We start from the raw sequence: 12,502 nt of genomic DNA, 5'->3' as shown, positions 1-12,502 counted from the left end.
TACTTTTGTTCAAAATTAGATTTGTTTGGGACTACCAAGAAACACTCCGTGTAACCCTGATTTAGCCCACTGCAGTAAAAGGTTGAGAAGGATGGTGCCTCTCATTTTCAATGCGTCTGTCCTAATATGAACACTGCACACATACTGCTCCAATGTAGGTAATGTTGCCTTTCATGTGTGCACTAAGATAACAATGTTGTCATGACACTCACATAAGGGTTGTTTTACAAACTGGAAATAAGGCCCAACGGATGTTAACTAGCATGTTTTACTTCTGTACTATGATTTTCTAACGTGCTTTGCTGACCTGCCTCATAATTATTCAGGTGCACCATATGGTATGGATCTGCGAAGCTTTATGACATGGCATACCTATACCTCATTAGATATTCTACGCTTCGTTAACACTGTACCTAATTAAAGGTCAAGACCAAATCAAAATGATGAAAGAGTACACAGTATAATCGTATGCATATGGTTGGCTCTGCAAATGAAAACAGTGTGCAATATTCATTAGGCTACTCCAGATGCATTTCAATGAAACCCCATCAAATCCATATAAAAGATCATCAGACCATATTCTGTACAGTCGACTGTACTGGTAGATGTTTCTATCACACTGTGGCCTTCAAGAAATGCACCATGGAGAACAACTGAAGATATGTATTATTATGTTACCCTGTGTGTGTTTAGCCAGAGACTGTATACATGGCAGTGATCCATCTTTGTAGCCAGGGGCTGAGCGACAGTCTCAACACAAGGGGGAACCCCAAGGTAATCATTTGCATTAGTTTTTTATTGCAATCATTAGGGCTCCCCTGCCGGGGCTGGGCACAACCCTGTGTGACAGAGACCATGTTTTATCTGAGAGCCAGGGGAGGCTTGTTGCTGCGTGCACAGTGAAGAGTACATTGGATTGATGAAAAATGCTGTTAGTTTTCCCCTGTTTTTATAGGACACAGCATTGGTAGCATATTTCATTCATATTGGGGTATTTCGGCTGCTTACAACCTAATCTAAATAATTATTTTGGGTGTAGACACAAACTGTATCAGAGCTATTGTCCTCATGATCACCCTGAGGACTGAACATGGAAGGGATGTATACAGTATCCATATTAGGACAGCCTCGGTCTCAGCAGGACTGGTCATTGGATGTAATATTGGATTTTCCTTTCTCCACAAAGGTACTTACTATGATCCAGTTAAACATTTTATGGAAAGTTGATCATGTTCCAAAAAGTTAAACAAAGAGTAAAATTACCGACTGTAGCCTACATCAAAGTTGATATACAAGTTGGCTCCAGAGAGTATTCATTTACAACCACAAAGTGAATTTGACGTTGTCTCCCAAATGGCACCCTATTCCCTTTAAAGTGCTCTACTTTTGAATGGGGGGGGGGGGGGGGGGGGCCATTTGAGAGTGAGCCAGAGAGAACAAAGCAGAGCAGGAATCCTCCAGGCGCGCCACCGTCCTGACCTCGTCTTCCTGCCATGGCAACCTGAGCAGATCACAGGTTGTGCTTCAGTGGCGAGCTCCAGCTCCATGGTTCTGCATCAGGGTCCAGAGTTCACCCGCTGTCTTCTTCTTCCCCTTCCATTATCCTGGGGTCTTTGGGGTGAGAGAGGCGCTCCACTCGCTGTGCAGTACTGCATTAAAAGAGGATCTTAATCAGCTTTATCTGTGCAACGTTTGGAGGAAAATATATATATCATCCTAATAGTTTGCTGTCTCTCAGTACTGGCAGGCCAGAGATATCTTTAAATGTTAAGTTTCCCTCTGGTGCCATCCCAAGCTGAGCATCTCCGCTGCTGCTAGCTCTCTGTAATAAACATCCTTACTCTATTGTACTGCAGTGTAGTCTACTGTACTGTACTTGGGGGGAGTAATTGCTTATTGCTCCCTGTAACATCTGACATGGATGGTATGATGATGAACAAGTGTTGCATGGTATACTGAAACTTTGGTACTTTTTCCATACTAGAACATGAAAACAGTTTGGTTACTCACATTTTTGTTACTTTCGGGAAATTCTATCAAATGTGTCTCATACCATATGATTGAGGATCAAGTCCGTCTATCAGCGCAGCCGGTATCCCCTTATTGCGCGAGCGCATCGTACATTTCTCTTGCTTGCTCCAATTAGCAGGGCTGCCAACTTTTGAAGAAAGCTTGGAGTGAGATTTTCTTTGTGAATTTCATTGCCCCTTGGCACAACTCCTAGATGGAAAATGGTACGGTTTTAAAGCAAATTTCCTGAAATTCTATGTATTTTGACATGGCTTAGGCCTATGACCAGGGTGAACATTTAAAAAATTAAAACCACAGGTCAGGTGTATTCAGGATGCTTTGAACATTAAATGAACACAAAATTCGCCGACGTTGTTACTTTGAGATTTTTCAGGGAATTAAATTTAAAGTAAAATTGTGATATTAATGGATGATGGCGGTGGGTAACCAAATCATAGATTGCAGTCTCCTTGTCCATAGACTTCTTTCAAGGTAAGGACAGAAACATTTTGTAATTTGGGTGAACTATCTCTTTAAAATAGAGCTTGAAGAAAATCCTGCTTGCTCTCCAGGATGGTAGGCCTCCCCGAAGTGCTGGGTGTTTTATAAGGTTCTTGTTATAACAATTCATTTCTAAAAATCTCCTAACCTTAAAAAACATCTAATGAATATCAATATTCAGGTGGTTTACGCCTACAGTACTTGCTCTACATAGACAAAATATGATGCATTTATGACTTGTGAGTCCCCTCTACCATCTCTGCCTAGTATGTGCACAATACTAAAATAAAAAAAATTATATTTGATTCCTAGAGCATTTAATATCCAATACTTATTTGTATGACTTATTCAAAACTGTCCATGCATGGCTACTGTACATAGTCTCATATAATTAATTTTCAAAGGCACAAGCAGCCATATCAGATTTCAAATATGTGATTGCACTGGCAAAATTGGGAAGAAGTGGAATAATAAAATAAGTTTTGGGTTCTGTTTGACAAAGTTATTTTCATAGTTACGAATCAGGTCGCCCTATAAAACACCCCTGCTAAAACATACTGTAGGTCTGTCTGCTGCCTTTTCGTTGTCACAGTCTAAATGCCAATCACCAAATGAGGGGACTAATGCATGCAAGTGTGGATTAAATTTACGTTAGTACATGCTGTCAAAATGCTGCATTCTGCGATTGGGACTGGAGTAACAGCAACCTAATTTTGTTGACAACATTGTATATAAAACACTACCGTGATACTCTTTTTAGAGTTTTATAAACTCAGCAGAGAACATTTTCTCACTACATTCAGCTCCAATCTAATCTTGAGGGGTGTTTCTTTAAAACATGCATCCAATCCCCTTTATCCCTTACATAACTAGACCAATCATATGCTTCAATGTGCTGCTGTTCACAGTGCTGTGGCAAGACAGGTCAATAATGGAGGTTCCATTCGTGATGTTATTAAATTGCAGGTGCAGACGCTCCGATTTCAAAATGATTTGGAGCACAGTTGAAAAGTTAACGCATTGACTATACAATGGACTAATTAGACAAATAAAATAAGTAAATATGTGTGAGATATAAGGTGTGCCGTGAGATCTTGAGAAGAATTTGCTAGAGCTAGCTCTCTAGCCTGTCCTGGCTAGCTCTCTAGCCTGTCCCGTGGAGCCACTGCACTGGGCGTCTGGGCTGCATCACGGTAGCACACTCATGCTACACAGAAGTTAACATACTTGAATAATGCTACACGGCATGTAGAAATGTTGAAAGTGTTAATTATTGTTCGAACAAAGCAATGTCCATACAGGCTAGAACACTTTACAATAAAAGAACATCACAGGAGGTTGGTGACACCTTAAAACTTCTTAGGGCTGAGATCCCGCTAACGGGATTGATATGACAACAGCCAGTGAAAGTGCAGAGCGCCAAATTCAAAACAACAGAAATCCCATAATTAAAATTCCTCAAACATAGAAGAATTTCACACCATTTTAAAGACACACTTCTTGTTAATCCCACCACAGTGTCCGATTTCAAATAGGCTTTACGGCGAAAGCACCACAAACGATTATGTTAGGTCAGAGCCAAGTCACAGAAAAACACAGCCATTTTTCAAGCCAAAGAGAGGAGTCGCAAAAATCAGAAATAGCGATAGAATTAATCACTACCCTTTGATGATCTTCATCAGATGACACTCATAGAACTTCATGTTACACAATAACATCTCAGTATACATTGGCGCGTTATGTTCAGTAGTTCCAAAAACATCAGATGATTTTGCAGAGAGCCACATCAATTTACAGAAATTCTCATAATAAATGTTGATGAAAATACAAGTGTTATGCATGGAACTTTAGATACTCTTCTCTTTAATGCAACCGCTGTGTCAGATTTGAAAAATGCTTTACGGAAAAAGCAAACCATGTAATAATCTGAGTACGGCGCTCAGAGACCAAACAAGCCAAAAAGATATCCGCCATATTGTGCAGTCAACAGAAGTCAGAAATAACATTAAAAATATTCACTTACCTTGGATGATCTTCATCAGAATGCACTCCCAGGAATCCCAGTTCCACAATACATTTTTGTTTTGTTTGATAATGTCCATCATTTATGTCTAAATAGTTGCTTTGTTAGCGCGTTTTGTAAACAAATCCAAAGTCATGAAGTGCGTCTACTAGGAGCAGACAACATGTCAAAAGTTATGTTACAGTCCGTAGAAACATGTCAAACAATGTATAGAATCAACCTTTAGGATGTTTTTAACATAAATCTTCAATAATGTTCCAACCGGAGAATTCCTTTGTCTCTAGAAAAGCAATGGAACGCGAGCTACCTCTCACGTGAACGAGCGTCACGAGTTTGTGGCACTCTGCCAGACCACTGACTCAAAGAGCCCTTATGAGCCCCTCCTTTACAGTAGAAGCCTCAAACAAGTTTCTAAAGACTGTTGACATCTAGTGGAAGCCTTAGGAAGTGCAACATGACCAATATCCCACTGTATCTTCAATAGGGAATGAGTTGAAAACGGCCAACCTCAGATTTCCCACTTCCTGGTTGGACTTTATCTCAGTTTTTTGCCTGCCATATGAGTTATGTTATACTCACAGACATCATTCAAACAGTTTTAGAAACTTCAGATTGTTTTCTATCCCAATATGCTAATGATATGCATATATTAGCAACTGGGACTGAGTAGCAGGCAGTTTACTCTGAGCACCTTATACATCCAAGCTACTCAATACTGCCCCAGCCATAAGAAGTTGATTGAGGAGAACAGGCTCATGGTAATGGCTGGAACAGAATAGGTGGAATGGTATCAAATACATCAATTAGTTCCGCTTTAATATTGCAGATAGTTTGTGGTTTCCATCAATGTAATTATCTGCATCATTCCCAATACCCCATAATTTTTGGGGGTAAATATAAAAATGATAAATATTTTGTAATATAATTTCCTTCATTATTTTCCCCTAACCCTACCACCCATCCCTTCATTGGAGTAAACTAATAGACAACAACACTTAGGCTTCTTCATCCGTCTTATACACTGCTCAAAAAAAATAAAGGGAACACTTAAACAACACAATGTAACTCCAAGTCAATCACACTTCTGTGAAATCAAACTGTCCACTTAGGAAGCAACACTGATTGACAATACATTTCACATGCTGTTGTGCAAATGGAATAGACAACAGGTGGAAATTATAGGCAATTAGCAAGACACCCCCAATAAAGGAGTGGTTCTGCAGGTGGTGACTACAGATCACTTCTCAGTTCCTATGCTTCCTGGCTGATGTTTTGGTCACTTTTGAATGCTGCCGGTGCTTTCACTCTAGTGGTAGCATGAGATGGAGTCTACAACCCACACAAGTGGCTCAGGTAGTGCAGCTCATCCAGGATGGCGAGCTGTGGCAAGAAGGTTTGCTGTGTCTGTCAGCGTAGTGTCCAGAGCATGGAGGCGCTACCAGGAGACAGGCCAGTACATCAGGAGACGTGGAGGAGGCCGTAGGAGGGCAACATCCCAGCAGCAGGACCGCTACCTCCGCCTTTGTGCAAGGAGGAGCAGGAGGAGCACTGCCAGAGGCCTGCAAAAAGACCTCCAGCAGGCCACAAATGTGCATGTGTCTGCTCAAACGGTCAGAAACAGACTCCATGAGGGTGGTATGAGGGCCCAACGTCCACAGGTGGGGGTTGTGCTTACAGCCCAACACCGTGCAGGGCGTTTGGCATTTGCCAGAGAACACCAAGATTGGCAAATTCGCCACTGGTGCCCTGTGCTCTTCACAGATGAAAGCAGGTTCACACTGAGCACATGTGACAGACATGACAGAGTCTGGAGACGCCATGGAGAACGTTCTGCTGCCTGCAACATCCTCCAGCATGACGGTTTGGCGGTGTGTCAGTCATGGTGTGGGGTGGCATTTCTTTGGGGGGCCGCCCAGCCCTCCATGTGCTCGCCAGAGGTAGCCTGACTGCCATTAGGTACTGAGATGAGATCCTCAGACCCCTTGTGAGACCATATGCTGGTGCGGTTGGCCCTGGGTTCTTCCTAATGCAAGACAATGCTAGACCTCATGTGTCTGGAGTGTGTCAGCAGTTCCTGCAAGAGGAAGGCATTGATGCTATGGACTGGCCCACCCGTTCCCCAGACCTGAATCCAATTGAGCACATCTGGGACATCATGTCTCGCTCCATCCACCAACACCACGTTACACCACAGACTGTCCAGGAGTTGGTGGATGCTTTTTAGTCATATTGGGGTATTTCGGCTGCTTACAACCTAATCTAAATAATTATTTTGGGTGTAGACACAAACTGTATCAGAGCTATTGTCCTCATGATCACCCTGAGGACTGAACATGGAAGGGATGTATACAGTATCCATATTAGGACAGCCTCGGTCTCAGCAGGACTGGTCATTGGATGTAATATTGGATTTTCCTTTCTCCACAAAGGTACTTACTATGATCCAGTTAAACATTTTATGGAAAGTTGATCATGTTCCAAAAAGTTAAACAAAGAGTAAAATTACCGACTGTAGCCTACATCAAAGTTGATATACAAGTTGGCTCCAGAGAGTATTCATTTACAACCACAAAGTGAATTTGAGGTTGTCTCCCAAATGGCACCCTATTCCCTTTAAAGTGCTCTACTTTTGAATGGGGGGGGGGGGGGGGGGGGGGCATTTGAGAGTGAGCCAGAGAGAACAAAGCAGAGCAGGAATCCTCCAGGCGCGCCACCGTCCTGACCTCGTCTTCCTGCCATGGCAACCTGAGCAGATCACAGGTTGTGCTTCAGTGGCGAGCTCCAGCTCCATGGTTCTGCATCAGGGTCCAGAGTTCACCCGCTGTCTTCTTCTTCCCCTTCCATTATCCTGGGGTCTTTGGGGTGAGAGAGGCGCTCCACTCGCTGTGCAGTACTGCATTAAAAGAGGATCTTAATCAGCTTTATCTGTGCAACGTTTGGAGGAAAATATATATATCATCCTAATAGTTTGCTGTCTCTCAGTACTGGCAGGCCAGAGATATCTTTAAATGTTAAGTTTCCCTCTGGTGCCATCCCAAGCTGAGCATCTCCGCTGCTGCTAGCTCTCTGTAATAAACATCCTTACTCTATTGTACTGCAGTGTAGTCTACTGTACTGTACTTGGGGGGAGTAATTGCTTATTGCTCCCTGTAACATCTGACATGGATGGTATGATGATGAACAAGTGTTGCATGGTATACTGAAACTTTGGTACTTTTTCCATACTAGAACATGAAAACAGTTTGGTTACTCACATTTTTGTTACTTTCGGGAAATTCTATCAAATGTGTCTCATACCATATGATTGAGGATCAAGTCCGTCTATCAGCGCAGCCGGTATCCCCTTATTGCGCGAGCGCATCGTACATTTCTCTTGCTTGCTCCAATTAGCAGGGCTGCCAACTTTTGAAGAAAGCTTGGAGTGAGATTTTCTTTGTGAATTTCATTGCCCCTTGGCACAACTCCTAGATGGAAAATGGTACGGTTTTAAAGCAAATTTCCTGAAATTCTATGTATTTTGACATGGCTTAGGCCTATGACCAGGGTGAACATTTAAAAAATTAAAACCACAGGTCAGGTGTATTCAGGATGCTTTGAACATTAAATGAACACAAAATTCGCCGACGTTGTTACTTTGAGATTTTTCAGGGAATTAAATTTAAAGTAAAATTGTGATATTAATGGATGATGGCGGTGGGTAACCAAATCATAGATTGCAGTCTCCTTGTCCATAGACTTCTTTCAAGGTAAGGACAGAAACATTTTGTAATTTGGGTGAACTATCTCTTTAAAATAGAGCTTGAAGAAAATCCTGCTTGCTCTCCAGGATGGTAGGCCTCCCCGAAGTGCTGGGTGTTTTATAAGGTTCTTGTTATAACAATTAATTTCTAAAAATCTCCTAACCTTAAAAAACATCTAATGAATATCAATATTCAGGTGGTTTACGCCTACAGTACTTGCTCTACATAGACAAAATATGATGCATTTATGACTTGTGAGTCCCCTCTACCATCTCTGCCTAGTATGTGCACAATACTAAAATAAAAAAAATTATATTTGATTCCTAGAGCATTTAATATCCAATACTTATTTGTATGACTTATTCAAAACTGTCCATGCATGGCTACTGTACATAGTCTCATATAATTAATTTTCAAAGGCACAAGCAGCCATATCAGATTTCAAATATGTGATTGCACTGGCAAAATTGGGAAGAAGTGGAATAATAAAATAAGTTTTGGGTTCTGTTTGACAAAGTTATTTTCATAGTTACGAATCAGGTCGCCCTATAAAACACCCCTGCTAAAACATACTGTAGGTCTGTCTGCTGCCTTTTCGTTGTCACAGTCTAAATGCCAATCACCAAATGAGGGGACTAATGCATGCAAGTGTGGATTAAATTTACGTTAGTACATGCTGTCAAAATGCTGCATTCTGCGATTGGGACTGGAGTAACAGCAACCTAATTTTGTTGACAACATTGTATATAAAACACTACCGTGATACTCTTTTTAGAGTTTTATAAACTCAGCAGAGAACATTTTCTCACTACATTCAGCTCCAATCTAATCTTGAGGGGTGTTTCTTTAAAACATGCATCCAATCCCCTTTATCCCTTACATAACTAGACCAATCATATGCTTCAATGTGCTGCTGTTCACAGTGCTGTGGCAAGACAGGTCAATAATGGAGGTTCCATTCGTGATGTTATTAAATTGCAGGTGCAGACGCTCCGATTTCAAAATGATTTGGAGCACAGTTGAAAAGTTAACGCATTGACTATACAATGGACTAATTAGACAAATAAAATAAGTAAATATGTGTGAGATATAAGGTGTGCCGTGAGATCTTGAGAAGAATTTGCTAGAGCTAGCTCTCTAGCCTGTCCTGGCTAGCTCTCTAGCCTGTCCCGTGGAGCCACTGCACTGGGCGTCTGGGCTGCATCACGGTAGCACACTCATGCTACACAGAAGTTAACATACTTGAATAATGCTACACGGCATGTAGAAATGTTGAAAGTGTTAATTATTGTTCGAACAAAGCAATGTCCATACAGGCTAGAACACTTTACAATAAAAGAACATCACAGGAGGTTGGTGACACCTTAAAACTTCTTAGGGCTGAGATCCCGCTAACGGGATTGATATGACAACAGCCAGTGAAAGTGCAGAGCGCCAAATTCAAAACAACAGAAATCCCATAATTAAAATTCCTCAAACATAGAAGAATTTCACACCATTTTAAAGACACACTTCTTGTTAATCCCACCACAGTGTCCGATTTCAAATAGGCTTTACGGCGAAAGCACCACAAACGATTATGTTAGGTCAGAGCCAAGTCACAGAAAAACACAGCCATTTTTCAAGCCAAAGAGAGGAGTCGCAAAAATCAGAAATAGCGATAGAATTAATCACTACCCTTTGATGATCTTCATCAGATGACACTCATAGAACTTCATGTTACACAATAACATCTCAGTATACATTGGCGCGTTATGTTCAGTAGTTCCAAAAACATCAGATGATTTTGCAGAGAGCCACATCAATTTACAGAAATTCTCATAATAAATGTTGATGAAAATACAAGTGTTATGCATGGAACTTTAGATACTCTTCTCTTTAATGCAACCGCTGTGTCAGATTTGAAAAATGCTTTACGGAAAAAGCAAACCATGTAATAATCTGAGTACGGCGCTCAGAGACCAAACAAGCCAAAAAGATATCCGCCATATTGTGCAGTCAACAGAAGTCAGAAATAACATTAAAAATATTCACTTACCTTGGATGATCTTCATCAGAATGCACTCCCAGGAATCCCAGTTCCACAATACATTTTTGTTTTGTTTGATAATGTCCATCATTTATGTCTAAATAGTTGCTTTGTTAGCGCGTTTTGTAAACAAATCCAAAGTCATGAAGTGCGTCTACTAGGAGCAGACAACATGTCAAAAGTTATGTTACAGTCCGTAGAAACATGTCAAACAATGTATAGAATCAACCTTTAGGATGTTTTTAACATAAATCTTCAATAATGTTCCAACCGGAGAATTCCTTTGTCTCTAGAAAAGCAATGGAACGCGAGCTACCTCTCACGTGAACGAGCGTCACGAGTTTGTGGCACTCTGCCAGACCACTGACTCAAAGAGCCCTTATGAGCCCCTCCTTTACAGTAGAAGCCTCAAACAAGTTTCTAAAGACTGTTGACATCTAGTGGAAGCCTTAGGAAGTGCAACATGACCAATATCCCACTGTATCTTCAATAGGGAATGAGTTGAAAACGGCCAACCTCAGATTTCCCACTTCCTGGTTGGACTTTATCTCAGTTTTTTGCCTGCCATATGAGTTATGTTATACTCACAGACATCATTCAAACAGTTTTAGAAACTTCAGATTGTTTTCTATCCCAATATGCTAATGATATGCATATATTAGCAACTGGGACTGAGTAGCAGGCAGTTTACTCTGAGCACCTTATACATCCAAGCTACTCAATACTGCCCCAGCCATAAGAAGTTGATTGAGGAGAACAGGCTCATGGTAATGGCTGGAACAGAATAGGTGGAATGGTATCAAATACATCAATTAGTTCCGCTTTAATATTGCAGATAGTTTGTGGTTTCCATCAATGTAATTATCTGCATCATTCCCAATACCCCATAATTTTTGGGGGTAAATATAAAAATGATAAATATTTTGTAATATAATTTCCTTCATTATTTTCCCCTAACCCTACCACCCATCCCTTCATTGGAGTAAACTAATAGACAACAACACTTAGGCTTCTTCATCCGTCTTATACACTGCTCAAAAAAAATAAAGGGAACACTTAAACAACACAATGTAACTCCAAGTCAATCACACTTCTGTGAAATCAAACTGTCCACTTAGGAAGCAACACTGATTGACAATACATTTCACATGCTGTTGTGCAAATGGAATAGACAACAGGTGGAAATTATAGGCAATTAGCAAGACACCCCCAATAAAGGAGTGGTTCTGCAGGTGGTGACTACAGATCACTTCTCAGTTCCTATGCTTCCTGGCTGATGTTTTGGTCACTTTTGAATGCTGCCGGTGCTTTCACTCTAGTGGTAGCATGAGATGGAGTCTACAACCCACACAAGTGGCTCAGGTAGTGCAGCTCATCCAGGATGGCGAGCTGTGGCAAGAAGGTTTGCTGTGTCTGTCAGCGTAGTGTCCAGAGCATGGAGGCGCTACCAGGAGACAGGCCAGTACATCAGGAGACGTGGAGGAGGCCGTAGGAGGGCAACATCCCAGCAGCAGGACCGCTACCTCCGCCTTTGTGCAAGGAGGAGCAGGAGGAGCACTGCCAGAGGCCTGCAAAAAGACCTCCAGCAGGCCACAAATGTGCATGTGTCTGCTCAAACGGTCAGAAACAGACTCCATGAGGGTGGTATGAGGGCCCAACGTCCACAGGTGGGGGTTGTGCTTACAGCCCAACACCGTGCAGGGCGTTTGGCATTTGCCAGAGAACACCAAGATTGGCAAATTCGCCACTGGTGCCCTGTGCTCTTCACAGATGAAAGCAGGTTCACACTGAGCACATGTGACAGACATGACAGAGTCTGGAGACGCCATGGAGAACGTTCTGCTGCCTGCAACATCCTCCAGCATGACGGTTTGGCGGTGTGTCAGTCATGGTGTGGGGTGGCATTTCTTTGGGGGGCCGCCCAGCCCTCCATGTGCTCGCCAGAGGTAGCCTGACTGCCATTAGGTACTGAGATGAGATCCTCAGACCCCTTGTGAGACCATATGCTGGTGCGGTTGGCCCTGGGTTCTTCCTAATGCAAGACAATGCTAGACCTCATGTGTCTGGAGTGTGTCAGCAGTTCCTGCAAGAGGAAGGCATTGATGCTATGGACTGGCCCACCCGTTCCCCAGACCTGAATCCAATTGAGCACATCTGGGACATCATGTCTCGCTCCATCCACCAACACCACGTTACACC

The sequence above is a fragment of the Oncorhynchus mykiss genome, chromosome 15, assembly GCF_013265735.2.
Source record: "Oncorhynchus mykiss isolate Arlee chromosome 15, USDA_OmykA_1.1, whole genome shotgun sequence".
In the NCBI taxonomy this organism is placed as follows: Eukaryota; Metazoa; Chordata; class Actinopteri; order Salmoniformes; family Salmonidae; genus Oncorhynchus; species Oncorhynchus mykiss.
Note: the sequence above shows the minus strand (reverse complement) of the source record.